This window comes from Coloeus monedula (genome assembly GCF_965178545.1).
Source record: "Coloeus monedula genome assembly, chromosome: 37".
Lineage (NCBI taxonomy): Eukaryota > Metazoa > Chordata > Aves > Passeriformes > Corvidae > Coloeus > Coloeus monedula.
In genome coordinates, this window is record NC_138817.1 from 567,676 (window position 1) to 593,687 (window position 26,012).

Sequence of the window (26,012 nt, forward strand, 5' to 3'; positions counted from 1 at the left end):
AGGTTAGGTAACCCCATTGATCCAAGGGTCCAGTGTGACACAGAGGAGCCTCATGGAACCCAAGGGACCAGAGAAAGGTTATGGAACCTCATGGAACCATGGCTCCACTATGCCACGAGAGGGCCTAATGGAGCTCAGGAGACCACAGTGAGGTTATGGAACCTCATGGAAAAAAGCCTTAAAATGACACAGCGTGGCCTCACAGAACCCAGGATACCATAACCACTGTATAGAACCTCACGGAACCAAGGCTGCGGTGGGACACCAGCGGCTCCTCGTGGAACCCAATAGTCCACAGTGAGGTTTTAGAAACTCATGGAACCAAGGCTCTATAGGGACAAAGCAGGGCCTCACAGAACTCACAAGACCATTCTGAGGCTGTGGAATCCCATGGAACCAAGCCTCCAATATGTTTCAGCAGGGCATAACACAGCTCAGGAGACCACAGTGAGGTATTGGAACCTCATGGAACCAAGGCTCAGATTTGACACAGTGAGGCCTCATGGAATAAAGAGACCACAGTGGAGTTCTGGAACCCAGTGGAACCAGGGCTCTACTGTGACTCAACGGAGCTTCATGGAACCAAAGAGAGCACAGCTGTGGAAAATGGGATTACATTTGTTGAAGTGGTTGAGGCTTATGCTCAGCAGAAGGCCCTGTGGGAAAGGACCCTCTGCGGGCTGGGCGGTTGGAAGTTGGGTGAGGGGTGAGAGGCAGCTGCGAGTGAGGAGAGAGTCGGTTGAGTGACAGTTGGCAGAGGGACTGTGATTGGCTGGAGGAAGGTGTGCACAGCATATGAGCGGGAAGCTGATTGGCTGATAGGACGTGTGGACCGCAGCACGGCAGCTGTGCCAGCCAATGGGTGCCCTTCTGCTGTTAAGTTCTGTTATGGTTCTTCAGTTTGGTTTCAGTTGAGAGGGTGGGTATAAAGAGGGGGTGATTTTTGGAAATAAAGGGATCTTCTTGGGACATACAAGGGGGTCTGTTGTCTTTGTTCCCCATTGCTGCAAATGGCTGGCCCGAATCGGGACCAATAAAAGCGGTGAAGGGTGTGCATCGCTCCGGTAGCGATATCCGCTGTGTTAGGAATTGCTTGACCGGGAAGAGTTCGGGGAAGGAACTCAAGGAATCCAAGTGCGCGCACCTCACCTATCAGGTGAGTAACCAGTGGAAGTAATATGGGAGGTGGAGTATCCCTGGACCAAAGAAGGAGATTGGACCTGTATGGCGGCTCCTACATCGGCAAACTACTGATATTGCTGATGTGAAATTAAGCACCCTGCTGGACTGGGTGTCCAATCACGTTAGAGATTTTCCCTTCAGTGGGCCCCTTCAATCAGAAGCCTGGCAAGCGGTAGGGCAGAGACTTTTTGAGATCACCCGGGACAGCGATGCTGAAGCTTGCAGGCACCTCGCTTCTTGGGAAACGACCGTGGCGGACTTTAAGTGAAGTTGCGCGGATGTTGGCCATTACGCGGCCTCAGAAGCTGATTCCCCTGAGCCCTCAGCGCCACCAGGACTTGTATCCGATGAATCTGGCTACCCCGAGATTAACCCATCCCCTAGGGAATTGCTTTACTCGATAAAAAAATCCCTACACAGTTGGCCTCCTCAGCGCAGAACTCCCAGACCGTGAGCAAGCATCGGACTCCCTTCCTGCCCAGAATGATGACGTTGTAAGCCAGCAGTGGTGGAAGTGTGGGGAAGCCATAATGGAGGAGGGTGACCTGGCAGTCGTTACTGCCTGTCCGGTTATATATGCGCCAAAGCAACGCCCGGCCTACAGGGAACTAGACTATAAAGTAATCAAAGAACTGAGGACGCTAGTAAAGGAAAGCGGCGTCTCCTCCTGTCACGTCCTAACTTACCTAGAGTCCATAAGTGCCACGTACGTCCTCGTACCTAATGATTGCAAAAGCATAATGAGAATGATCTTGACAGTGACGCAGTTTGCAGGCTGGCTCACCGACTACCGTGAGCTGTGTACTACCCAGGCGGAAGTGCTGCGAGACAGAAATCCGCCCATCGTTGCCGCACAGCTGACCGGAGAGGGTCCGTACGCAGTCCCTACAGTGCAGACAGGCTATCCGCGTGACGTATATGATATCATCACCCGCCTAGCCCGGCAAGCCCTGCGGCGACTCTCGGGGATGGGTATTGATGCTAACGTGTCTCCTGCTAAGATCTTACAGGGCCCGGCGGAGTTATTTGTACAGTTCCTGGACAGAATGCAAGCCACGCTCTCCCGGAGAGCCGGTAACGATGAGGCCAGAGCTATTCTGTTGCAGCAGCTTGCTTTGTAAATGCAAATGAAGACTGCAGAAAAGCATTGCTCGCTGTTCATAACCCGCACACTTGCGACGTAGCAGATACGCTTTGAGCATGCCAAAAGGTGGGTTCTTCCACTCATGGAACCAAGGCTCTGATGTGACACCGCAGGGCCTATGTGAACACAGGAGTCCATTGTGACTCTATGGAATCTCATGGACCAAGGCGCCAACGTGCCACAGCGGAGCCTCATGGAACCAGGAGACCACAGCCACCAAATGGAACCTCATGCAATTAAGCATCCAGTGGGACAGAGCGGGGCCTAATGCAGCTCAAGACTGAGTCCATAGTGAGGTTATGGAACCTCATGGAACCAAGGCATAAAGTTGTCAGGGACTGAAATGGTTCATGCCTTAAACATTGTTATGAATAAGTTTTGCCTATTCTAGCAAAAACTGTATCAAGAAGCTACAGCCACAGAAGCCCACCCCTCCTTGAAGATGCCTGACTGGCACTTTGGACTGGGAGTTCAGTCACAGAGCTAAGATAGAGGGGACACTATTGTGCAATCATCTCAGGTTCTAGGCAGAAGTAATCAAGGCTGAGGGAAAAGAACGCATCCACAAGAAAACCAAGCAGCACAAAATTATGCCTGGCTGGGTTTGGTGGGGAGGAGACCACAGTCCACAGAGGCCAGGTTTACACAGACTCCCCTGCCACTGAGGGGGGACGAGGAGCTTTCAGGTCTGTGGTGCTACCTCTGGTCAGAGGCACTGAACACCCATCCTCCCTTACACAAACTGGCCCAGCTGTGAAACCTCCAACACTGGAAAGGCCATATCCACGGGACATTCACATGAGAGGCAGCTGAGGAGGTGTCATAATCCATCAAAGACCTCCCAAAATGCTCCCAAAATTATTCCTGAGGCCTTGCTCCACAGGACTGCACACGATGCCAAGTGATGCCCCAGACCCAGAGTCTGCTGCAAGAGACAGTGTCCAAGTGCCCTCCCCCAGGCGCCTTCTTTCTACTAGGCCTGGCAATGTTTTTGTGGCCCTGGTGTTCCATGAGGCCCCTCTCTATAACAACTGGCCCTTGGATCCATGAGATTCCATTGCGTCATAAAGATGTTCTGGGTTCCATGAGGCCCCGCTGTGTCACAATGGACACTGGGTTCCATGGGCTGGGAAGAGCAGAGGTGGGAAGAGGCTGGGCCATTGTCCCTGGCTGTGCTGCTGTGCTGGGAGTCTCTTCCCTCCAGCTGTGCCCACAGGCACTGTCCCTGCAGAGCCAGAGAAGGGCTGAGGAACAAACCTTGGACACACAAGTCAGGGCAGACCCTCATTTTTATTCAAATGCACAGGGAAGAAGCCTCCTGAAAGTCTTTGTGTTTTCAAAGAAAGGCAGATGTTCATGTAGAAATGCTAAGAGCAGTACTACAGGGTTTTATAAAAAATGGCATAACACGAGAAAAAGAAGAAAAGAAGGCACCAATGAAGAAATGGACAAATAGGAAAAAAAAAGCTGAGATTGTAAAGAGTTACATTCTGAAGGTTCTGGAGCAGAAAAGAGAGAGTTTATTCCTTCTGAAAAGATACAGTCATCATTTTCCTCAGGGCATCCTTGAGCTCCTGGTTCCTCAGGCTGTAGATGAGGGGCTTCAGGGCTGGAGGCACCACCAAGTACAGAACTGGCACATCCAGGGATGGGGACGAGATGGAGGGGGGCTTCAGGTGAGCAAATGTGCCAGTGCTGATAAACAGAGAGAGCACGGCCAGGTGAGGAAGGCACGCGGAAAAGGCTTTGTGCCGGCCCTGCTCAGAGGGGATCCTCAGCACAGCCCTGGAGATCTGCACATAGGAGAAAAGCATGAACACAAAACAACCCAAAAAAGGAAAAGTACTAAAAGCAAGAAGCCCAAATTCCCTCAGGTATGTGTCTGAGCAGCAGAGCCTGAGGATGTGTGGGATTTCACAGAAGAACTGGCCCAGGGCATTGCCCTGGCACAGGGGCAGGGAAAATGTATTGGCCGTGTGCAGCAGAGCAGTGAGAAAGGCACTGGCCCAGGCAGCTGCTGCCATGTGGGCACAAGCTCTGCTGCCCAGGAGGGTCCCGTAGTGCAGGGCTTTGCAGATGGACACGTAGCGCTCGTAGCACATGATGGTGAGGAGGAAATCCTCTGTTCCAAGAAAGAAGACAATCAGAAACACCTGAGCAGCACATGCTGTGTAGGAGACGTGCCTGGTGCCCCAGAGGGAATTGTGCATGGCTTTGGGGACAGTGGTGCAGCTGGAGCCCAGGTCGGTGAGGGCCAGGCTGAGCAGGAAGAAGAACATGGGGCTGTGCAGGTGCTGGCTGCAGGCTCCGGCGCTGATGATGAGGCCGTTGCCCAGGAGGGCAGCCAGGGAGATGCCCAGGAAGAGGCAGAAGTGCAGGAGCTGCAGCTGCCGCGTGTCTGCCAATGGCAGCAGGAGGAAGGGGCTGATGGAGCTGCTGTTGGACACTGCTGTGTCTGGCCATGGGCACCTGTTCATGGAGAAAGGACAGTGACAAGTCAGGACAGGCTGCTTGGAGCCAAACCTGTGCCATTCCCTGCACACTGTCCCACTTGGGACTGCCCCACCCTTGTTCCTGCTCTGGGAAAACCTTCAGCCAGTTCCCTGCCTGAGCTCCACTTGTGCTGTGTGAGTGTGCCAGGAGCAGCCAGGCCTGAGCGTGGGGGCTCTCGAGGAGCCATCCCTGCCCCGCTGCCCTGGGTTTGTGGCCGTGTGGCAGAGGGACAAGGCTGGAGAGTCAGGATTTGTCAGTGCAATCCCTCCTAGAAAGGCTTGGTAGCAGTTTTACTCTCAGTTCCACAGGACAGGGATGCAGGAGTGAGTTTTTGGAAATGTTTTCCTACCCACACATCATTCCTGATTCTCTGAGGTCAGAAATCCCCAGCATTTCTGCTGCACTCCACATTTGCCACTGAGAGAGGTGAGAGGCAAAGGATTCCCTGTGGCTCAGGGCAAGCTGAGGGGCTGCATGGGCTTGTCCCCAGCTGGCCTGGGCTTGGCCCTTTGGCTGCAGGCAGAGCACAATCACACTCCCGGCTCACCCTGGGATAAACCAGACCCTGCCCAGAGCAGAGGCATCCCTGAATGTCTCACCCTCTCTAAAGGTCTCTGAGCAAGGGCTCAGCACCCCCTTCTGCCAGGGACACTCACGCTGCCCTTGGCAAACCCAGCAGCATTTCCTCAGCTGTGGCATGTCTGCACTTCCCCGGGGGACATTCAGGGGACTTGGAGAGGCTCTGGCGCAGATTTGCACCCAGGAGGGCAGCTCAGAGCTTGGAAGGACACCGTGAGGGGAGCTCTGGGTGTACCCACGATGGTATCTCAGGGAGGGAGGCTCAGCTCCTTCCCCTTTCCCATGGACTGCTTTGCCCACAGCCCCACAGCAGCACAGACACAGCACAAGGACTGTAATGAACCTCTCGGGGCTTGGTGCTGAGGCCCTGAACATCAACCCTGACAGGGACTGGTAGAAACCTCTCAAGAATTCTGAGTCAGATTCAAACTCCAAAATTCCTGATACCGTTAATGGGTCCCAGTGAGGGACACGACTGAGAAAGTGTCCCCAGGCTCTGGTCAGAGCGGAGAACTGGAGGCAGGGATGACAGGTGGGGACAAAGAGAAGCCAAGTCTTGGTGCCCTGGGGCACAGCAGCCTCTGTGCCACCAAGGGCTGGGAGGAGACACCTTGTCCTGAGGCCCTGGGGCCTCCTGGGCACAGCCCCAGCAAGGCTGGGCACTGTCACCCCCCTTGTCCTGCCCTCAGCATCCCCCCACATCCCAGTGGCCTCAGGGATCTGCTGGAAGGAGTCCCTGGGGAGCCTTGGTCAGGAATGGCCCTGGGGGCTCCTGAATGCTCCCAGGGATTGCAGGTTTTCCAAAGGACTTTGGCTTTGGCTTTTGCCTGAGAGTGTCTGAGAGCCTTGTGCAATCCTGGCCTCCAATTATCTGCTTTAATTAGTCCCTGAAGAGCCTTTGTCAGTAACAACACTCAGTGGGGCTCATTACAGCTTCAAGGTACTTCTGTTTTTTAAGTACTTGGTGTTCCCCTTTTGATACCAACACTATGAGAGGTTTGTGCAATCAAGGCCTCCAATTATCTGCTTTAATGCGTCTCTTGAGAGCTTTGTTTTGACACTCAGTGGGGCTCATTAATGCTCTGAGATACTGAAGGATTTTAAGGTGCTTTGGATTTTCCTTCCCACACTGAGTCTCTGAGAGGTTTTTGTGCAATCCTGGCCTCCAGTTCTCTCCTCTAAGGTGTCCATGAAGAGCCTGTATTGGTCATGGACCTCAGTGGGACCCATTAATGCCTCAAGACACTTTGGGTGCTTCCCCTGATTTTGACTCTTGAAGGGCTTGTGCAATCTCCTTTAAGGCCCTGAGGTTCCAGGGCTCAGCATCAAATGCACCACGGGGCTCATTAGGATCAAGCAAGTCCTGACAAACCACGGCTCAGCCTTGATTTCCCTCTGCTCGAGTGCAGTTCATTAGGAAAGTTTCCTACTGCAGTTGTGGAGAAATATTTCAAAGAGCTTCCAATAAATACATACTCTTATGTTAAAGGGTGTATCTCATTGCTGTTCTCTTTAGAGAAGAGGTGATTGCAGCATTCTGTGATCAATATTGATGCAAGGTCTCTCCTCAGGAGGCATGGCCTGGTCACAGAAGCTGTGCCTTGAGGTCTGGCCCAGTGTGGACAACGCTGCTCCACATCCCCAACCCCATCCTGTCTCTCCTCACTCACCTGGGACCTGCTTTGCTTGGAGAACTGGCTGCACTCAGCCAAGCAGGGGTTTCTTTCGTTTTTTTTAAAGAATCTAAAATTCCTAAGTTTCCCCACTGAAAACAGGCACCCTCCTCAAAGTGTGCCAAGCCCAAGGTGCCACCAAGACCACTCCAGGCGTGCCCTGGGCCAGCTGTGCGGGTGGATTATCATCCCAACCTGCACTGGGCCATTGCAAGGGACTGTGGTCATGGACACTGACCGATGCTGTGGCCATGGACACTGACCCCCACCACAGGGGTTGGATGCCATGGCAACCCTCAGCAGTTCCAGTTCCCTTGGAAACCCCCCCAGGACCCATTGCTGCTGTCAGGGTCCGTGGCCACTTGCACACAGACCTGTGGCTGCCCTCGGCTGCCATGGCAGCCCTCAGGACAGAGCGGTGCCGGGGCTGGTGCCAGCTACAATTGCAGTGACACTCGCTGATGCCCTCAGGTGCCACGGCAGCGGCCACAGGGACCCGTTCCTCACTTTGGTGCCACGGACACCAACGCTTGGCCCCGCTGCCATGGGCATTGGCACAGTCACCTGCACTCAGGGCCTGTGGCCGGGCACTGCTTCCATGGACACGGGAACGGAGCCCTGGGCCAGAGTCGGCTGCCATGGCAACCAGCTCAAGGTCCTGTGGCCAGGGCTGGGGGCATGGAAAGGAGCCCATGGAGCCGTGGTGATGGTGGATGGCTGTAGCAGGGGGGTGTCCCCGGAGCAGGGGAATCCAGCCAGAGTCACGACACGAACACTGGTACGATTTGAGCATCATGCTCCAGTTTCTTGTTTACTTACACCAAGTTATAATTGCAAAGATTCACGCCCTATTCCCACAAGACAGCCTCGAAGCAGCGGGGGAGCTGACCACTGTATACCCCTTCCCAAGGCTGTTCAAGGCTGCCAGCTAGCAGGTGCCTTGCAAGCCTGTTTTCAGCCGGAGGCCCCGTCAGGGGTACTTGTGCAACAGCCCTGGGATGCCCAAGCCCTCCTGGGGTATCCTATATTCCACAAGGAATCCCTCTACACATCCCCTGTTTTCTTTTTGGGCAACCCAGGTCTGGTCGATGATTTTTCGCAGCCCCGCTTTAAGGCAAAAAATATACACCCAAGTATTTTTAAACCTAAAATAACTCCAAATAGCAATTGTCAGCCTTCTACTACCAAGGTACGCAGCCATCCGGTGATACCCAGACCCTTAAGCCAATCTCCAATAGGGTCGTCTGTCTCCTGAAGGATGTGTAGGCCCCTCTGGAGGTCAGAGGGGTGCTTGTGAATTGGGACAGAATGGTCAGAAAGATTCATACAGCACATACCAAAACCAAGAAGAAGAATCCAAAGTTTCCAGGGTTTACTCACACAAATCAGTCGCTTAGGGATCGGGGATCGTTCTGCTCACAATTCCCCACCATTATGTTGCAGTGGGGATACTGCAACATGCATATATCAAACCAGGAGTCCCGTGGAAAGGAAATATATATGGACAGACAGATTCTTAATAGCTGTTTCAGAGATGTTTATTTCTCCAGCCGCATGGCCGGAGCTCTGCAGAGGAACTCTCCCAGTCACGGGACCAAGGGTCCTTCTGCCCGTGCAGGGGAACACAAACCAACCAATGGGGAACGAGGCTGAGCAGGGACAGGGAAACCCCGTGCCTCCCGCCCAGGGCCCCTCTCCCAGGGCTACACGGCGGGGGAGGAGACCCCAACACCCCAACCCCAATCCCAGCCCCTTCCTAAACCCTCAGCCCCAAACCAAATCCCACGTTTAGCCCCAGCTGCAATCCCGGCTGCAATTCCAGCCCCTGCCCCAGCCTCCAGCGTTATCCCAAGTCCCACGTTCAGCTCTAACTCCAAACCCAGCCCCAATTCCAACTCTAACCCCAACCCCAGTGCCAAATTTAGCCCTAACTCCAGCCTCAACACCAGCCCCAGTCCACACTCCAGTCCCACATTTAGCTCTGTGACCGCCTCTGAGATCCACACGTAAGAATAGACAAAGCCCAGGCAGAGCCCTCTCTCCTTTCCAGTGCTGGAACATTAACTCTTTTAGTGCTGTGAAGAGCTGAAAACCTGAGGGAAAAGAAAGAGGAGATGCTTAATGCTGAAATTCTGTTGGAAAGCTATGATGTATCAGAGTACCCGTTGTAATTTCATGAAGGCATGGGGGGTGGAGCATTCAACTTGTGCTTGAGAGCAAAAGCACCTGCGCTGAGATAGGCAGATGCTGAAGCAGCTGTAATTTCATGAGAAGTTTGAATAGGGAGAGATGGAAACAATGAGGACTTTTGCTCCAAATGGAAAAGGAGAAGACCTCAGTTCCTAGAGATGCTCCCAGAGATAGTCCTAGAGATGAAGATGAGGAAGACCCTTTGCTCCCAGGTGTACTAGTTTGAAAACAAACCAGTGGGAGGCACCAAGTCAGAATAACAATTTAATGGAAATTAAAGAAAAGGAAAAAAAAAAGTAAAAGAAAACACTGTCAAACTGACAGAGTCAAGGTACAACCTGACACCCTGTTAGGCAGGGTGGTGGTAGCAGTCTGGTAGAATGGTGGCTGCAGTCCTCTGAAGCAGTGATCCTGTAGTAAAAGAGTCTGCTCTTCCTCAGACACTCCAATGGTGGCTGTGTAGCTCCTGTCCTCTGGAAATCCAGTGGGAAGGGCTGTCTCTGGTGGTCAGAGCCCCAGATTACATCCACGATGGGATGCTTGCTTCCTCCCTGTGGGTGGAGCATCTCACAATGGGGAAATGAGTCATGAAGCAAAGTGTTGATTAGGCTCATTAACAGAAGATAGTCCGGAGGGAGTTATCTCTGAGTCAGGCGGCAGGACAATGATGGGCCATTAACAGAAAGATAGTCTGGGGGGAGGAGGCAAGGAAACACTGCCCCACCTGGTTTCAACAGCTCCTGAGGATGGTAATAGAATACACTGCAAGCCAGGACACCAGGGAAGGAGAAGAGCCTCTGTTCTTAGAGATGAAATGCTCCCAGATATGGGTGAAGAGAACTTCTGTTTCTGGACGGCTCAACCTTAAAATTGCACCCCAGTAGCTCAAGATTGGACCCTCGAAAGCAGTTGTGGGAAAAGCTGCAGGTCGTGGGAGGGGACTCTCACATGATGCGAGCAGACAACCAACCCAGGCGGCTGTCTCGTTGTGATAATGTTTTCACAGCATGAGCAAGAGAGACTCCTCTTCCTAAATGGACTGAACAAGGTTATTATGGAAGTGGTAAACAGAGTGAACATCTCAAGGGTCGTCTTTTTTCATTGTCAGTGGGAGAAGGGAGCAAGGTGGGGGGTTGGGGGGGAGGAGAAGTATTCTGAAGGTGTGGTATGATTTTTTTTCTTCTTTTAGGTCTGTTCATAAACTTGTTTATATTCTTTCAAGTTTGGTGCCTGCTCTGCTTTTCTCCTAATTCTTATCCCACAGAAGGGAAACAGTAATGAGTATTTTGGACCAAACCACTACACACCTTTAGCCCTGACCCCAGTCCCAGCTCTAAGCCTACCCTCAGCCCCACCCCCAGCCCCCTCTCAACCCTAATCCCAGCCTGATCCAGCCCAAATCCCGGTTTCAGTGCAACCCCTTCCCCACCCCATTCCTGGCCCCGCCCCTGCCTGAAGCCACGCCCACCCCATCCCTCACGGAACCTGCACCTTCTCGGCCAACCACGTTTCTTTCTCATCTTCTTTGCTCCACCCCTCATTATTTGTACCTCGGCATCCATTGGCTGCTGCCATGTGGGGCGGGGCTCCCATGCCCATATAAAGGGGCGATCGTGGCCGTTGTTTAGTGCGGGATCCGGTGCTGCTGCGGCGCAGAGGAGTGGGGAGAGAGGAGTCGAGCAGTGGGAGAGGAGCAGGGTGAGCAGAGTGGGCAGAGTGCAGGGGTGAGAGCCGAGTGGAGAAGACAGAGCCGAGTGGAGCTCCGCGCCCTCGGCCCCAAAACACGGGAACCCCACGACCAACTCAGGCTGGAGGGTGTGTGGGTGTTTGGGGGGAGGTGGGAGCGGCGCCCGCCCCCGTGGGCCCGATCGCAGCACGATGTGGAGGGGAATCCCCAGCCCAGCTCCCTCGTGCCCCAAGCCGCCGCTGCGCCCCGTGTCGCCGTCACCGGTAACGGGTGCGTGGGCCGGACACCAGCGTTGGCAGCGAGTGGAGCGAGAGGGACGGAGAGCTCCCTCCCCGAGGGTGCAGACATGGAGAGCCCCATGCACCCCCACGTACGGGTGGAGGACAAAGGACACCCCTAGCTCTCCCCAAAGGGGAGAAGGACAGAGACCCCCTGGCCCAGCCGGAATGGAAGTGGATGGACACCACTGTGGTTCCCCTCATGGTTCCCCCAAGGGTGAGGAAGATGTAGACCCCCTTGGGCCCCCTAAAGGGGAAGATGACAGAGACCTGCCCGTGGCCTTTCCCCTGGGCAAGAAGGATGGAGACCACCCCAACCCCCTCCAAAGGTAAAGAGGATGGAGACCACCCCCAGACTCCCCCCTAAAGAGGAAGAGGATGGAGGCCTCCCTGGGGCAAGAAGAACAGGGACCACTAGGGTTGCCCCAAAGGTAAGGAGGAGGCAGAATCCCCAGGGCGACGAGGACAGAGAGCACCCCTGTCCCCAAGCAAAGGTAAGGAGAATGGAGTCCAGCTACTGTCCCCCCAAAGGAAAGGAGGATGAGGATGCTTTTGCCCTCCCAAGTGGGAGGAGGACAGAGATAACCCTGGCCCCACATTTGGGGTAGGAGCACAGCAATCCTCCCCAATCCATCCCGTGGGAGAGGAGGATGCACGGCCTGGGATTGTCTCTGTCCCTCTCCTACTTGAGGAGTCCCGGGGGGTCTCCAAGCCGTTCTTGTCTGGGAACGATTGGGGGGTGGGAATGGTCTCTGTCCCTCTCACCCCACTCAGTGCCCAGTGAGGGTCTCTGTCCTTCTCCCCTTGGGGTTCTCGGGAGGTGCTTGTGGGGCTTTGGGGGTGTCTCTGTCGCTCTCACCCCAATGGTGCTTGGGCGCGGTCACACCAAGGCTGAGAGGGACAGAGACCCCCCGGCCTCCCCATGTATGAGAAGGTTGGAGAGCCCCTTGGGAATGCCCTGGGGAGAGAGGGACTGGGACCCCTTGAGCATCCCCTGAGCACTGGACAAAATAAACTTGGCAGAAATCAAACTTAACTCTACCTAAAATGCTTGGAGGAATGTTTGCTCTTCCCACAAGTCACGTGTGATGAAAATGCAAACAAACCCCAAGCATGAATGAACCGACAGCACAAGCAGTTTTGGTGGCAATTCAAAGGTCCAGCGGTTCCCGCACAGCTCCAGCTCAGCTGCTGGCAGGTTCCTGTAAAAGAAAAGTGAAAAGTTCAGCCCAGTAGAGATGATTTAAAGGAAGGATAAACTCTGTGTAGCTGTCACAGAGGTGACAGGGATGAAGGGAAAAATGATTCTCACATTTGGCAAAGGCCCCAGTCTGTGAAAGAGAAAAGGGGAGAGAGCAAGGGAGGGACAGGGACAGAGACCTCCCCTGGGGAGGGGCGAGTGTGACACAGTCCCCTGTGTGTGTGGCCTTCCTGGGGTGGGGGTTTCACAGCTGAGCCAGTCTGGGTAAGGGGGGTGGTGTTCACTCCCCCTGGGCAGGGGTTACCCCACACCCCCAAACTCTCCTCCTACCCCCTTGGTTGGGGGATGGAGGTGCAAACCTGGCCTCAGCAAATGGGTCTGGGGGCTGGGGCCTCCCCCAGCCAGGGCTGATTTTCAGGACAGCCCTGGCCTTGGCTTTCTGGTGGATTCATTCTCCTCCCTCAGCCTTGTTTCCTTCTCCCTAGACCTGAGATCCCTGCGTAAGAGTCCCCTTTCCCTGATCTCAAGGTCCCTGAGCTCAAGGTGCAGCCCAAAGTTCCCCTCAGGAGGCACATTCAGGGACGGAGGGGCTTGGGTGGTCACAGCTCCTTTATACAGTTCTGCCATAATGGGCAAAAAGCCCTTCCTGACAAAGTTTCAGCCGTGAACCACAACATTTCAGTCTCTCGGCAGCCTCCAGAGCATCCCCCGTGTTGCCAGATGGAAAATCCTCTGTGCCAGGTGGGCTGCCACAAGGCTCATTCCTCAAACCTGTCTTGGGGCTGAGTCAGGGATGCAGTAGCCCATGATGGTTTGTGCTTAGCGGGTGGGAAACTTCTGTTCCCGTGGTGGTGTTTGTTCTGTTCTGCTCTCTCTGTATTTTATAGTAAAGAGCTGTTCCTCCTTCTCCTGCATTTTTGCTTAGGAGCCCTGTAATTTTGGAATTGAATCCAAGGGGATCATTGGGGCACTGCTGGGTCTCATGAAACCAAGGGGCTGGTGTGCTTCTGAGTGGCCCCGTGGATCCAAGGACACCTTTGTGCTCCTGCAGGTCCTCATGGAATCGCAGTGTCCATTGTGACACTGCTTGGCCCCGTGGAGCCAAGGACACCTTTGTGACACTGCTGGGCCCCGTGGAGCCAAGGACACCTTTGTGACACTGATGGGCCTCATGGAACCAAGGACACCTTTGTGACACTGAGGGGCTCCATGGAGCCAAGGGAACATGGAACAACTCTGGCTGGCTTGGCCTCCTGGTGGCCACCTGACAGCTCCAGCTGATCTTGGAATGTTGAGAGTCGCTTCTCATCTGCCCCCGGAGCTCTGGGGCTCTGTGCTTTCCTTCCTATGGAACAGATCCATCCTTCTCCTCCAGGGGCCCATGGCCAAAACTGAGAGTCCTCTTCCAAATTTCTGTGTATCCAAGGACTGTTCCCAGATGAAATCTGCCAGGACAATCAGATCTGCCTGCCTTGGCCTCCCAGGGACCCCCTCTCCTCTGCCTTTGTGACACTGAAGTCTGTTTGGTGTCAGGCTGTTCCGCACGCAATCCCGCTTCCTTCGGGGCTGCTGTTGCCCCTGTGCCCACTGCCCCCCAAAAGAACAGGCTGCCCTGTGGGGGAACAAACGCGGCTTCTCCTGGGGAAAGCCTCAGCGAGGGCTCAGTTTGCCGTTGGTCATTGCGGTGACTGCAGGAAAGGGGCACCCCACCATGGGGCATTTCTTGGTCAGCTCCAGACATAAAGAGTGGGAAACTGTCTGAGACTCGGGTTGTGGCCTCGAAGCTGCCACTGTGGTTTGCAGGGATCTGCAGGGTGGCACGGCCCTGGCTGTGCCCGGGAGCGCTCACTTTGGAGGTGGTGTCAGATCTGATGGGGACAAAGGGGAACCTGTGGGGATGGGGGTGGCCTTGAGAGTCTCCATGGCACTGATGGGGAGCTCCATTGATGGGGGTTGGTGTCCTGGGCTGAGGGGCTGTAGCGGGTTAGGGTTGCTCCCAGGCGGAAACACCAATTTAGTGTAGTGGTTTGGTCCAAAATACTCATTACTGTTTATCTGCTGAGAGATAAGAATTAGGAGAAATGCAAAGCAGGCACCAAACTTGAAAGAATTTAAGGAGGTTTATTAACAGACCTAAAAGAGGGGAAAAAAAAATAAATTGTACCATACCTTCAGAACTCTCCTCCTCTGCCCACCTTCCTCCCTTCTCCCACTGACAATGTAAAAAGACAACCCTTAAGATGTTCAGTCTGTTTACTACTGCCATAATAACCTTGTTCAGTCCATTTAGAAAGAGAAGTCCCTTCTTTCTCGAGCCATGAAAACAGTATCACAACGAGACAGCTGCCCACTTGCAAATATTGTTCAGTCCATTTAGGAAGAGGAGTCTCTCTGCCTGCATGTGAGTCCCTTCCCCCGACTTGCAGCTTGTTCAAGGCCACACACAGATAGCAATTGTTTTTCCCGCGTTCGAGGGTCCACTCTTGAAGTTTTTTGGGGTACAATTTTAAGGTTGAGCCGTTCAGAAACAAAAAACAGAGGCCCTTCTCCTTCCCTGGGGGCAAAGGGTCTTCCTCATCTTCATTGTTAGGACTATCTCTGGGAGCATCTCTAGGAACTGAGGTTTTCTCCTTTCCCATTTGGAGCAAAAGTCCTCATCAGGTTCATCTCTAGGGACTGAGGTTTTCTCCTTTCCCGTTTGGAGCAAAAAACCTCATTGCTTCCATCTCTCCCTGTCCAAACTTCTCATGAAATTACAGCGGCGTCAGCATCTGCCTATCTCAGCGCAGGTGCTTTTGCTTATGAGCTGAACACTCCAGCCCCCATATCTTCATGGAATTACAACGGGATACTCTGATATATCATAGCTTCACAACAGAATTTCAGCTTTAAGCATCTCCTCTCTCTCTTCCCTCAGGTTTTCAGCTCTTCACAGCAATAAAAAGGGTTAATCTCACCTTGGCCTTGCAGCTTTGCAGCTGGAATGTTGAATTTTTCTTATCGCAGTGGAGAGGGGGGAGAGCCGAGCCGCTCTGGCTGCCCACGGCAAGGCAGTGGGGGGGGTTCCACGGCTGGAACAGGTCCATGGCTCCAGGATGGCCGTGGCCCAGCCCGGCCTGGCCCAAGCAGGGCCTGGCCGGGCCCGCTGGCCCCCACACGGGGCCCGCAGCCACCTGTCCCAGCACCAGAAACGAGAGAGAGCTTGGGGGGGAGTTTGTCTATTCTTTAGTGTGTATCACAGAGGCGGTCACAACTTTAAGTGGCTTAAAGAATTGTCCATATTCAAACTGGCCAGCTGATAGGTTCTATCAGGTCCCAGAGGAAACTGTAAGCACCCCTTAGCAAGGACATCCCTTCCGGGACTATGCTTGCTAACCTATGACAGGGGCCATAGAGGGTTGGGAGAGCTGTACCTGGCCAGGGGAATGTGTGTGAGGGGACAGCAGTGACGTCTTGGCCGGGGCTGCAGCCAGGGGTGCCCAGGGCTGTCCTGCAGAGCAGGGTCCTGCAGCCCAGGGCGCTGAGCTGGGGCAGGGACTCTGCTGCCTGCCAGGGGCAGCTCTCAGCCGGCCCGGGGAGCTGCTGCCAGCGCTGGGGGAGGAGCTGTGGGGGGAAGGAGCCACCCTGAGCAGGGCAGGTGCTGCTGCTGAGAGCTGCTGGCTGGGGCAGGGCTGCTCCCAGCTCCAGACCAGCCTGGGCACAGCTCCGGAGGCACTTCCCAAAAGAAGGAAAGCCAGCGATTGCTGTCAAGATCAGGAGCATTCCTGAGCCTGTTTCAATTTCCTGCTTGGAGCAGGATGGGAAGGTTGTGGGATGAGAGAAGCAGAACAGGAGTTGTAATCGCAGAATGACAGAACATTCTGAGTCTCTGCTATTGTCCTTATTATTGTTATTATTATTACTCCTCTGATATTGTCACTGCTATCTGGTGCTCTCAGGGGGGCTCTGGGATCTGCAGCAGCTGAGCCAGGCTCTGTCCTTGGGATTCCTGCCAGAAAGGGCTGTCCATGGGAATGGGGTGTCCAAGCTTCCCTGTGCCCTGTGGGGCTGTGGGCAAAGCAGTCCATGGGAAAGGGGAAGGAGCTGAGCCTCCCTCCCTGAGATACCATCGAGGGTACACCCAGAGCTCCCCTCACGGTGTCCTTCCAAGCTCTGAGCTGCCCTCCTGGGTGCAAATCTGTGCCAGAGCCTCTCCAAGTCCCCTGAATGTCCCCCGGGGAAGTGCAGACATGCCACAGCTGAGGAAATGCTGCTGGGTTTGCCAAGGGCAGCGTGAGTGTCCCTGGCAGAAGGGGGTGCTGAGCCCTTGCTCAGAGACCTTTAGAGAGGGTGAGACATTCAGGGATGCCTCTGCTCTGGGCAGGGTCTGGTTTATCCCAGGGTGAGCCGGGAGTGTGATTGTGCTCTGCCTGCAGCCAAAGGGCCAAGCCCAGGCCAGCTGGGGACAAGCCCATGCAGCCCCTCAGCTTGCCCTGAGCCACAGGGAATCCTTTGCCTCTCACCTCTCTCAGTGGCAAATGTGGAGTGCAGCAGAAATGCTGGGGATTTCTGACCTCAGAGAATCAGGAATGATGTGTGGGTAGGAAAACATTTCCAAAAACTCACTCCTGCATCCCTGTCCTGTGGAACTGAGAGTAAAACTGCTACCAAGCCTTTCTAGGAGGGATTGCACTGACAAATCCTGACTCTCCAGCCTTGTCCCTCTGCCACACGGCCACAAACCCAGGGCAGCGGGGCAGGGATGGCTCCTCGAGAGCCCCCACGCTCAGGCCTGGCTGCTCCTGGCACACTCACACAGCACAAGTGGAGCTCAGGCAGGGAACTGGCTGAAGGTTTTCCCAGAGCAGGAACAAGGGTGGGGGAGTCCCAGCAGGACAGTGTGCAGGGAATGGCACAGGTTTGGCTCCAAGCAGCCTGTCCTGGCTTGTCACTGTCCTTTCTCCATGAACAGGTGCCCATGGCCAGACACAGCAGTGTCCAACAGCAGCTCCATCAGCCCCTTCCTCCTGCTGCCATTGGCAGACACGTGGCAGCTGCAGCTCCTGCACTTCTGCCTCTTCCTGGGCATCTCCCTGGCTGCCCTCCTGGGCAACGGCCTCATCATCAGCGCCGGAGCCTGCGGCCAGCACCTGCACAGCCCCATGTTCTTCTTCCTGCTCAGCCCTCACCGACCTGGGCTCCATCTGCACCACTGTCCCCAAAGCCATGCACAATTCCCTCTGGGGCACCAGGCACGTCTCCTACACAGGATCTGCTGCTCAGGTGTTTCTGATTGTCTTCTTTCTTGGAACAGAGGATTTCCTCCTCACCATCATGTGCTACGAGCGCTACGTGTCCATCTGCAAAGCTCTGCACTACGGGACCCTCCTGGGCAGCAGAGCTTGTGCCCACATGGCAGCAGCTGCCTGGGCCAGTGCCTTTCTCACTGCTCTGCTGCACACGGCCAATACATTTTCCCTGCCCCTGTGCCAGGGCAATGCCCTGGGCCAGTTCTTCTGTGAAATCCCACACATCCTCAGGCTCTCCTGCTCAGACACATACCTGAGGGAATTTGGGCTTCTTGCTTTTAGTACTTTTCCTTTTTTGGGTTGTTTTGTGTTCATGCTTTTCTCCTATGTGCAGATCTCCAGGCTGTGCTGAGGATCCCCTCTGAGCAGGGCCGGCACAAAGCCTTTTCCACGTGCCTCCCTCACCTGGCCGTGCTCTCTCTGTTTATCAGCACCGGCACATTTGCTCACCTGAAGCCCCCCTCCATCTCGTCCCCATCCCTGGATGTGTCAGTTCTGTACTTGGTGGTGCCTCCAGCCCTGAAGCCCCTCATCTACAGCCTGAGGAACCAGGAGCTCAAGGATGCCCTGAGGAAAATGATGACTGTATCTTTTCAGAAGGAAGAAACTCTCTCTTTTCTGCTCCAGAACCTTCAGAATGTAACTCTTTACAATCTCAGCTTTTTTTTTCCTATTTGTCCATTTCTTCATTGGTGCCTTCTTTTCTTCTTTTTCTCGTGTTATGCTATTTTTTATAAAACCCTGTAGTACTGCTCTTAGCATTTCTACATGAACATCTGCCTTTCTTTGAAAACACAAAGACTTTCAGGAGGCTTCTTCCCTGTGCATTTGAATAAAAATGAGGGTCTGCCCTGACTTGTGTGTCCAAGGTTTGTTCCTCAGCCCTTCTCTGGCTCTGCAGGGACAGTGCCTGTGGGCACAGCTGGAGGGAAGAGACTCCCAGCACAGCAGCACAGCCAGGGACAATGGCCCAGCCTCTTCCCACCTCTGCTCTTCCCAGCCCATGGAACCCAGTGTCCATTGTGACACAGTGGGGCCTCATGGAACCCAGAACATCTTTGTGACGCAATGGAATCTCATGGATCCAAGGGCCAATTGTTATAGAGAGGGGCCTCATGGAACACCAGGGCCACAAAAACATTGCCAGGCCTAGTAGAAAGAAGGTGCCTGGGGGAGGGCACTTGGACACTGTCTCTTGCAGCAGACTCTGGGTCTGGGGCATCACTTGGCATCGTGTGCAGTCCTGTGGAGCAAGGCCTCAGGAATAATTTTGGGAGCACTTTGGGAGGTCTTTGATGGATTATGACACCTCCTCAGCTGCCTCTCATGTGAATGTCCCGTGGATATGGCCTTTCCAGTGTTGGAGGTTTCACAGCTGGGCCAGTTTGTGTAAGGGAGGATGGGTGTTCAGTGCCTCTGACCAGAGGTAGCACCACAGACCTGAAAGCTCCTCGTCCCCCCTCAGTGGCAGGGGAGTCTGTGTAAACCTGGCCTCTGTGGACTGTGGTCTCCTCCCCCCCAAACCCAGCCAGGCATAATTTTGTGCTGCTTGGTTTTCTTGTGGATGCGTTCTTTTCCCTCAGCCTTGATTACTTCTGCCTAGAACCTGAGATGATTGCACAATAGTGTCCCCTTTATCTTAGCTCTGTGACTGAACTCCCAGTCCAAAGTGCCAGTCAGGCATCTTCAAGGAGGGGTGGGCTTCTGTGGCTGTAGCTTCTTGATACAGTTTTTGCTAGAATAGGCAAAACTCCTTCATAGCAATGTTTAAGGCATGAACCATTTCAGTCCCTGACAACTTTATGCCTTGGTTCCATGAGGTTCCATAACCTCACTATGGACTCAGTCTTGAGCTGCATTAGGCCCCGCTCTGTCCCACTGGATGCTTAATTGCATGAGGTTCCATTTGGTGGCTGTGGTCTCCTGGTTCCATGAGGCTCCGCTGTGGCACGTTGGCGCCTTGGTCCATGAGATTCCATAGAGTCACAATGGACTCCTGTGTTCACATAGGCCCTGCGGTGTCACATCAGAGCCTTGGTTCCATGAGTGGAAGAACCCACCTTTTGGCATGCTCAAAGCGTATCTGCTACGTCGCAAGTGTGCGGGTTATGAACAGCGAGCAATGCTTTTCTGCAGTCTTCATTTGCATTTACAAAGCAAGCTGCTGCAACAGAATAGCTCTGGCCTCATCGTTACCGGCTCTCCGGGAGAGCGTGGCTTGCATTCTGTCCAGGAACTGTACAAATAACTCCGCCGGGCCCTGTAAGATCTTAGCAGGAGACACGTTAGCATCAATACCCATCCCCGAGAGTCGCCGCAGGGCTTGCCGGGCTAGGCGGGTGATGATATCATATACGTCACGCGGATAGCCTGTCTGCGCTGTAGGGACTGCGTACGGACCCTCTCCGGTCAGCTGTGCGGCAACGATGGGTGGATTTCTGTCTCGCAGCACTTCCGCCTGGGTAGTACACAGCTCACGGTAGTCGGTGAGCCAGACTGCAAACTGCGTCACTGTCAAGATCATTCTCATTATGCTTTTGCAATCATTAGGTACGAGGACGTACGTGGCACTTATGGACTCTAGGTAAGTTAGGACGTGACAGGAGGAGACGCCGCTTTCCTTTACTAGCGTCCTCAGTTCTTTGATTACTTTATAGTCTAGTTCCCTGTAGGCCGGGCGTTGCTTTGGCGCATATATAACCGGACAGGCAGTAACGACTGCCAGGTCACCTTCCTCCATTACGGCTTCCCCACACTTCCACCACTGCTGGCTTACAACGTCATCATTCTGGGCAGGAAGGGAGTCCGATGCTTGCTCACGGTCTGGGAGTTCTGCGCTGAGGAGGCCAACTGTGTAGGGATTTTTTTATCGAGTAAAGCAATTCCCTAGGGGATGGGTTAATCTCGGGGTAGCCAGATTCATCGGATACAAGTCCTGGTGGCGCTGAGGGCTCAGGGGAATCAGCTTCTGAGGCCGCGTAATGGCCAACATCCGCGCAACTTCACTTAAAGTCCGCCACGGTCGTTTCCCAAGAAGCGAGGTGCCTGCAAGCTTCAGCATCGCTGTCCCGGGCGATCTCAAAAAGTCTCTGCCCTACCGCTTGCCAGGCTTCTGATTGAAGGGGCCCACTGAAGGGAAAATCTCTAACGTGATTGGACACCCAGTCCAGCAGGGTGCTTAATTTCACATCAGCAATATCAGTAGTTTGCCGATGTAGGAGCCGCCATACAGGTCCAATCTCCTTCTTTGGTCCAGGGATACTCCACCTCCCATATTACTTCCACTGGTTACTCACCTGATAGGTGAGGTGCGCGCACTTGGATTCCTTGAGTTCCTTCCCCGAACTCTTCCCGGTCAACCAATTCCTAACACAGCGGATATCGCTACCGGAGCGATGCACACCCTTCACCGCTTTTATTGGTCCCGATTCGGGCCAGCCATTTGCAGCAATGGGGAACAAAGACAACAGACCCCCTTGTATGTCCCAAGAAGATCCCTTTATTTCCAAAAATCACCCCCTCTTTATACCCACCCTCTCAACTGAAACCAAACTGAAGAACCATAACAGAACTTAACAGCAGAAGGGCACCCATTGGCTGGCACAGCTGCCGTGCTGCGGTCCACACGTCCTATCAGCCAATCAGCTTCCCGCTCATATGCTGTGCACACCTTCCTCCAGCCAATCACAGTCCCTCTGCCAACTGTCACTCAACCGACTCTCTCCTCACTCGCAGCTGCCTCTCACCCCTCACCCAACTTCCAACCGCCCAGCCCGCAGAGGGTCCTTTCCCACAGGGCCTTCTGCTGAGCATAAGCCTCAACCACTTCAACAAATGTAATCCCATTTTCCACAGCTGTGCTCTCTTTGGTTCCATGAAGCTCCGTTGAGTCACAGTAGAGCCCTGGTTCCACTGGGTTCCAGAACTCCACTGTGGTCTCTTTTATTCCATGAGGCCTCGCTGTGTCAAATCTGAGCCTTGGTTCCATGAGGTTCCAATACCTCACTGTGGTCTCCTGAGCTGTGTTATGCCCTGCTGAAACATATTGGAGGCTTGGTTCCATGGGATTCCACAGCCTCAGAATGGTCTCGTGAGTTCTGTGAGGCCCTGCTTTGTCCCTATAGAGCCTTGGTTCCATGGGTTACTAAAACCTCACTATGGACTATTGGGTTCCACGAGGAGCCGCTGGTGTCCCACCGCAGCCTTGGTTCCGTGAGGTTCTATACAGTGGTTATGGTATCCTGGGTTCTGTGAGGCCACGCTGTGTCATTTTAAGGCTTTTTTCCATGAGGTTCCATAACCTCACTGTGGTCTCCTGAGCTCCATTAGGCCCTCTCATGTCATAGTGGAGCCGTGGTTCCATGAGGTTCCATAACCTTTCTCTGGTCCCTTGGGTTCCATGAGGCTCCTCTGTGTCACACTGGACCCTTGGATCAATGGGGTTACCTAACCTCACTATGGTCTCCTGTGTTCCAGCAGGCCCCACTGTGAGACATTCTGAGTCATCCTGTCCCCCACAGGTGCCCCCACATGTACCCCACAGGTTCCCGCCTGCCCACAGACCCTCCTGTGCCCCCCACCCCACAACCCACGTGGGCTATTCCAAGGTACCCCCCACTCTGACACACCTCCCACCCTGTCCAGGGGTCCCTGACACCTGCAGCCATGTGTGAGGGGGAGCAGAGGCACATGGAGCTGGGGACAGGGCCGCCGTGGCACAGGGACATCACCCACCCCGTTCCCCACCTCTGTGTGTCCTCTGAGCCCCTGGGGATCTCTAGTCCATGGACCTCCTCAACCTCCTGGGGTCCACAGCTATCCCTAGAAGTCCCTGTCCCGCTGGAGGTCCCCAGCCCCTGCAGGTCCCCACCCATACCAGCACCAGTCGTGTGGGTTCCATTCCAAGAGCTCCAGGGTGACATCTCCTGACACCCTGAGAGCCTTGCCCGAGGATAGGATGTTTCCCCTGTCCACTGTGCACGGCGCTTTCTGTTGGTTCACGGTGATCTGCAGGGACATGGGGATGGCAGGGACAGAGGGGACAGCAGGGACATCGGGGACAGTGGGGTGACTGATGCCCCTGGGAGCACGGCTGTGCCTGCCATGGGGAGCTGAGCTGCCACTGCTTGGGGTCTCACCTTGTGCTGGCCCTCGTGGGGCTCAGTCAAAATGTGGAACTCTCTCTCCTTCCATCGGAAGTGACAGTCCCCAGTCTTCTCCTCTTGTCCCCATGGCCGTGCAAGTGGCATCCAGCCCCTCGGTGACACAAAATGACAGCTGGAGGAGTTGTTGTGACACACGGCACAGCTGAGACACCCAGAACCTGCAGCAAAAGCACCCATGGGTGGGGGTTCCTGCACCCCCACAGGCCACGGAGGGGCCCCCAATGCACCCCCACACCACAGGGCTCGGGGAACCTCGGACACATCCCCCCAGCCTGGGCACAGCCCAGCCCAGCCCCGCTCCTCCCACCCACTGAGTCCTGTCCCTGCCTGGGACCCGCACAGTGCCCACTTTGGGGACACCCCCATGGTCTTCCTGCCCCTGTCCCCAATGAATCTTTGCCCATTCCCCAGAGGCCCTGAGCACCTTTGGGGTGATGGCTGGGGGAGGGGGGAGGGATGACACCGGGGGGCACCCACCTCCTGTCCCAAAGGAGGAGCTCTCCCCGGGTGATAAATGATGGCCGTGGAGACAGACTCCCAAAAATGTAGGCAAGCACAGGAACTGTTTGGATGGGGAAAGAGACAGGGTGGAAACGGTGGCTCTGGTGGACACACTGGGCCGAGAGGTCACTGCTGACCCCCCCCACACATTCCCCTAGCCAGGTACCGCTCTCCCAACCCCCTATGGCCCCTCAGCCCCAGACACCAACCCCCATCAATGGAGCTCCCCCTCAGTGCCATGGAGACTCTCAAGGCCACCCCTAGCCCCACAGGGTACCCCTTGTCCCCATCAGATCTGACACCACCTCCAAAGTGAGCGCTCCCGGGCACAGCCAGGACCGTGCCACCCTGCAGATCCCTGCAAACCACAGTGGCGGCTTCGAGGCCACAACCCGAGTCTCAGACAGTTTCCCACTCTTTATGTCTGGAGCTGACCAAGAAATGCCCCATGGTGGGGTGCCCCTTTCCTGCAGTCACCGCAATGACCAATGGCAAACTGAGCCCTCGCTGAGGCTTTCCCCAGGAGAAGCCGCATTTGTTCCTCCGCAGGGCAGCCTGTTCTTGTGGGGGGCAGTGGGCACAGGGGCAACAGCAGCCCCGAAGGAAGCGGGATTGCGTGCGGAACAGCCTGACACCAAACAGACTTCAGTGTCACAAAGGCAGAGGAGAGGGGGTCCCTGGGAGGCCAAGGCAGGCAGATCTGATTGTCCTGGCAGGTTTCATCTGGGAACAGTCCTTGGATACACAGGAATTTGGAAGAGGAATCTCAGTTTTGGCCATGGGCCCCTGGAGGAGAAGGATGGATCTGTTCCATAGGAAGGAAAGCACAGAGCCCCAGAGCTCCGGGGGCAGATGAGAAGCGACTCTCAACATTCCAAGATCAGCTGGAGCTGTCAGGTGGCCCCCAGGAGGCCGAGCCAGCCAGAGCCGTTCCATGTTCCCTTGGTTCCATGGGGCCCCAACAGTGTCACAAAGGTGTCCTTGGCTCCATGTGCCCCTCAGTGTCACAAAGGTGTCCTTGGCTCCACGGGGCCCAGCAGTGTCACAATGGACTCTGTGATTCCATGAGGACCTGCAGGAGCACAAACGTGTCCTTGGATCCACGGGGCCACTCAGAATCACACTGACCCCTTGGTTTCATGAGACCCAGCAGTGCCCCGATGATCCCCTTGGATTCAATTCCAAAATTACAGGGCTCCTAAGCAAAAATGCAGGAGAAGGAGGAACAGCTCTTTACTATAAAATACAAAGAGAGCAGAATAGTACAAACACCACCACGGGAACAGAAGTTTCCCACCCGCTAAGCACAAACCATCATGGGATACTGCATCCCTGACTCAGCCCCAAGACAGGTTTGAGGAATGAGCCTTGTGGCAGCCCACCTGGCACAGAGGATTTTCCATCTGGCAACACGGGGGATGCTCTGGGGGCTGCTGAGAGACTGAAATGTTGTGGTTCACGGCTGAAACTTTGTCAGGAAGGGCTTTTTGCCCATTATGGCAGAACTGTATAAAGGAGCTGTGACCACCCAAGCCCCTCCGTCCCTGAATGTGCCTCCTGAGGGGAACTTTGGGCTGCACCTTGAGCTCAGGGACCTTGAGATCAGGGAAAGGGGACTCTTACGCAGGGATCTCAGGTCTAGGGAGAAGGAAACAAGGCTGAGGGAGGAGAATGAATCCACCAGAAAGCCAAGGCCAGGGCTGTCCTGAAAATCAGCCCTGGCTGGGGGAGGCCCCAGCCCCCAGACCCATTTGCTGAGGCCAGGTTTGCACCCCCATCCCCCAACCAAGGGGGTAGGAGGAGAGTTTGGGGGTGTGGGGTAACCCCTGCCCAGAGGGAGTGAACACCACCCCCCTTACCCTGACTGGCTCAGGTGTGAAACCCCCACCCCAGGAAGGCCACACACACAGGGGACAGTGTCACACTCGCCCCTCCCCAGGGGAGGTCTCTGTCCCTGTCCCTCCCTTGCTCTCCCGCTTTTCTCTTTCACAGACTGGGGCCTTTGCCAAATGTGAGAATCATTTTTCCCTTCATCCCTGTCACCTCTGTGACAGCTACACAGAGTTTATCCTTCCTTTAAATCATCTCTACTGGGCTGAACTTTCACTTTTCTTTTACAGGAACCTGCCAGCAGCTGAGCTGGAGCTGTGTGGGAACCGCTGGACCTTTGAATTGCCACCAAAACTGCTTGTGCTGTCGGTTCATTCATGCTTGGGGTTTGTTTGTGTTTTCATCACAAGTGACTTGTGGGAAGAGCAAACATTCCTCCAAGCATTTTAGGTAGAGTTAAGTTTGATTTTTGCCAAGTCTATTTTGTCTGGTGCTCAGGGGATACTCCAGGGGTCTCTGTCTCTCTCACCCCAGGGCATTCCCAAGGGGTTGTCCCTGTCTCTCTCACTCCAGGGCATTCCTGAGGGGTTATCACCTGTCCCTTTCACCCTTGGGGATGCTCGGGCATCTCCATCCCTCTCACCCCAGGGAATGCTTTTATGGGACTGGGGAGCAGGAGCTCTGTGTCCCTCTCACTGCTGAGTGTGCTCAGGGGCTCTCCAACCTTCTCATACCTGGGGAGGCCGGGAGGGTCTCTGTCCCTCTCACCCCTGGGGTGACCCTGCCCAAGCACCGTTGGGG

General features: G+C 54.8%; 1 pseudogene across 1 annotated transcript; it reads left to right on the plus strand.

Moving 5' to 3' along the window:
• The first annotated feature begins 1,712 nt into the window (after positions 1-1,712).
• On the plus strand, positions 1,713-19,761 carry LOC309584167 (olfactory receptor 14C36-like; annotated as a pseudogene). The gene is made up of 5 exons: positions 1,713-2,256; positions 11,182-11,318; positions 11,443-11,555; positions 17,379-18,354; positions 19,726-19,761. The product of its transcript is annotated as an olfactory receptor 14C36-like (transcript).
• The last annotated feature ends 6,251 nt before the right edge of the window (positions 19,762-26,012 follow it).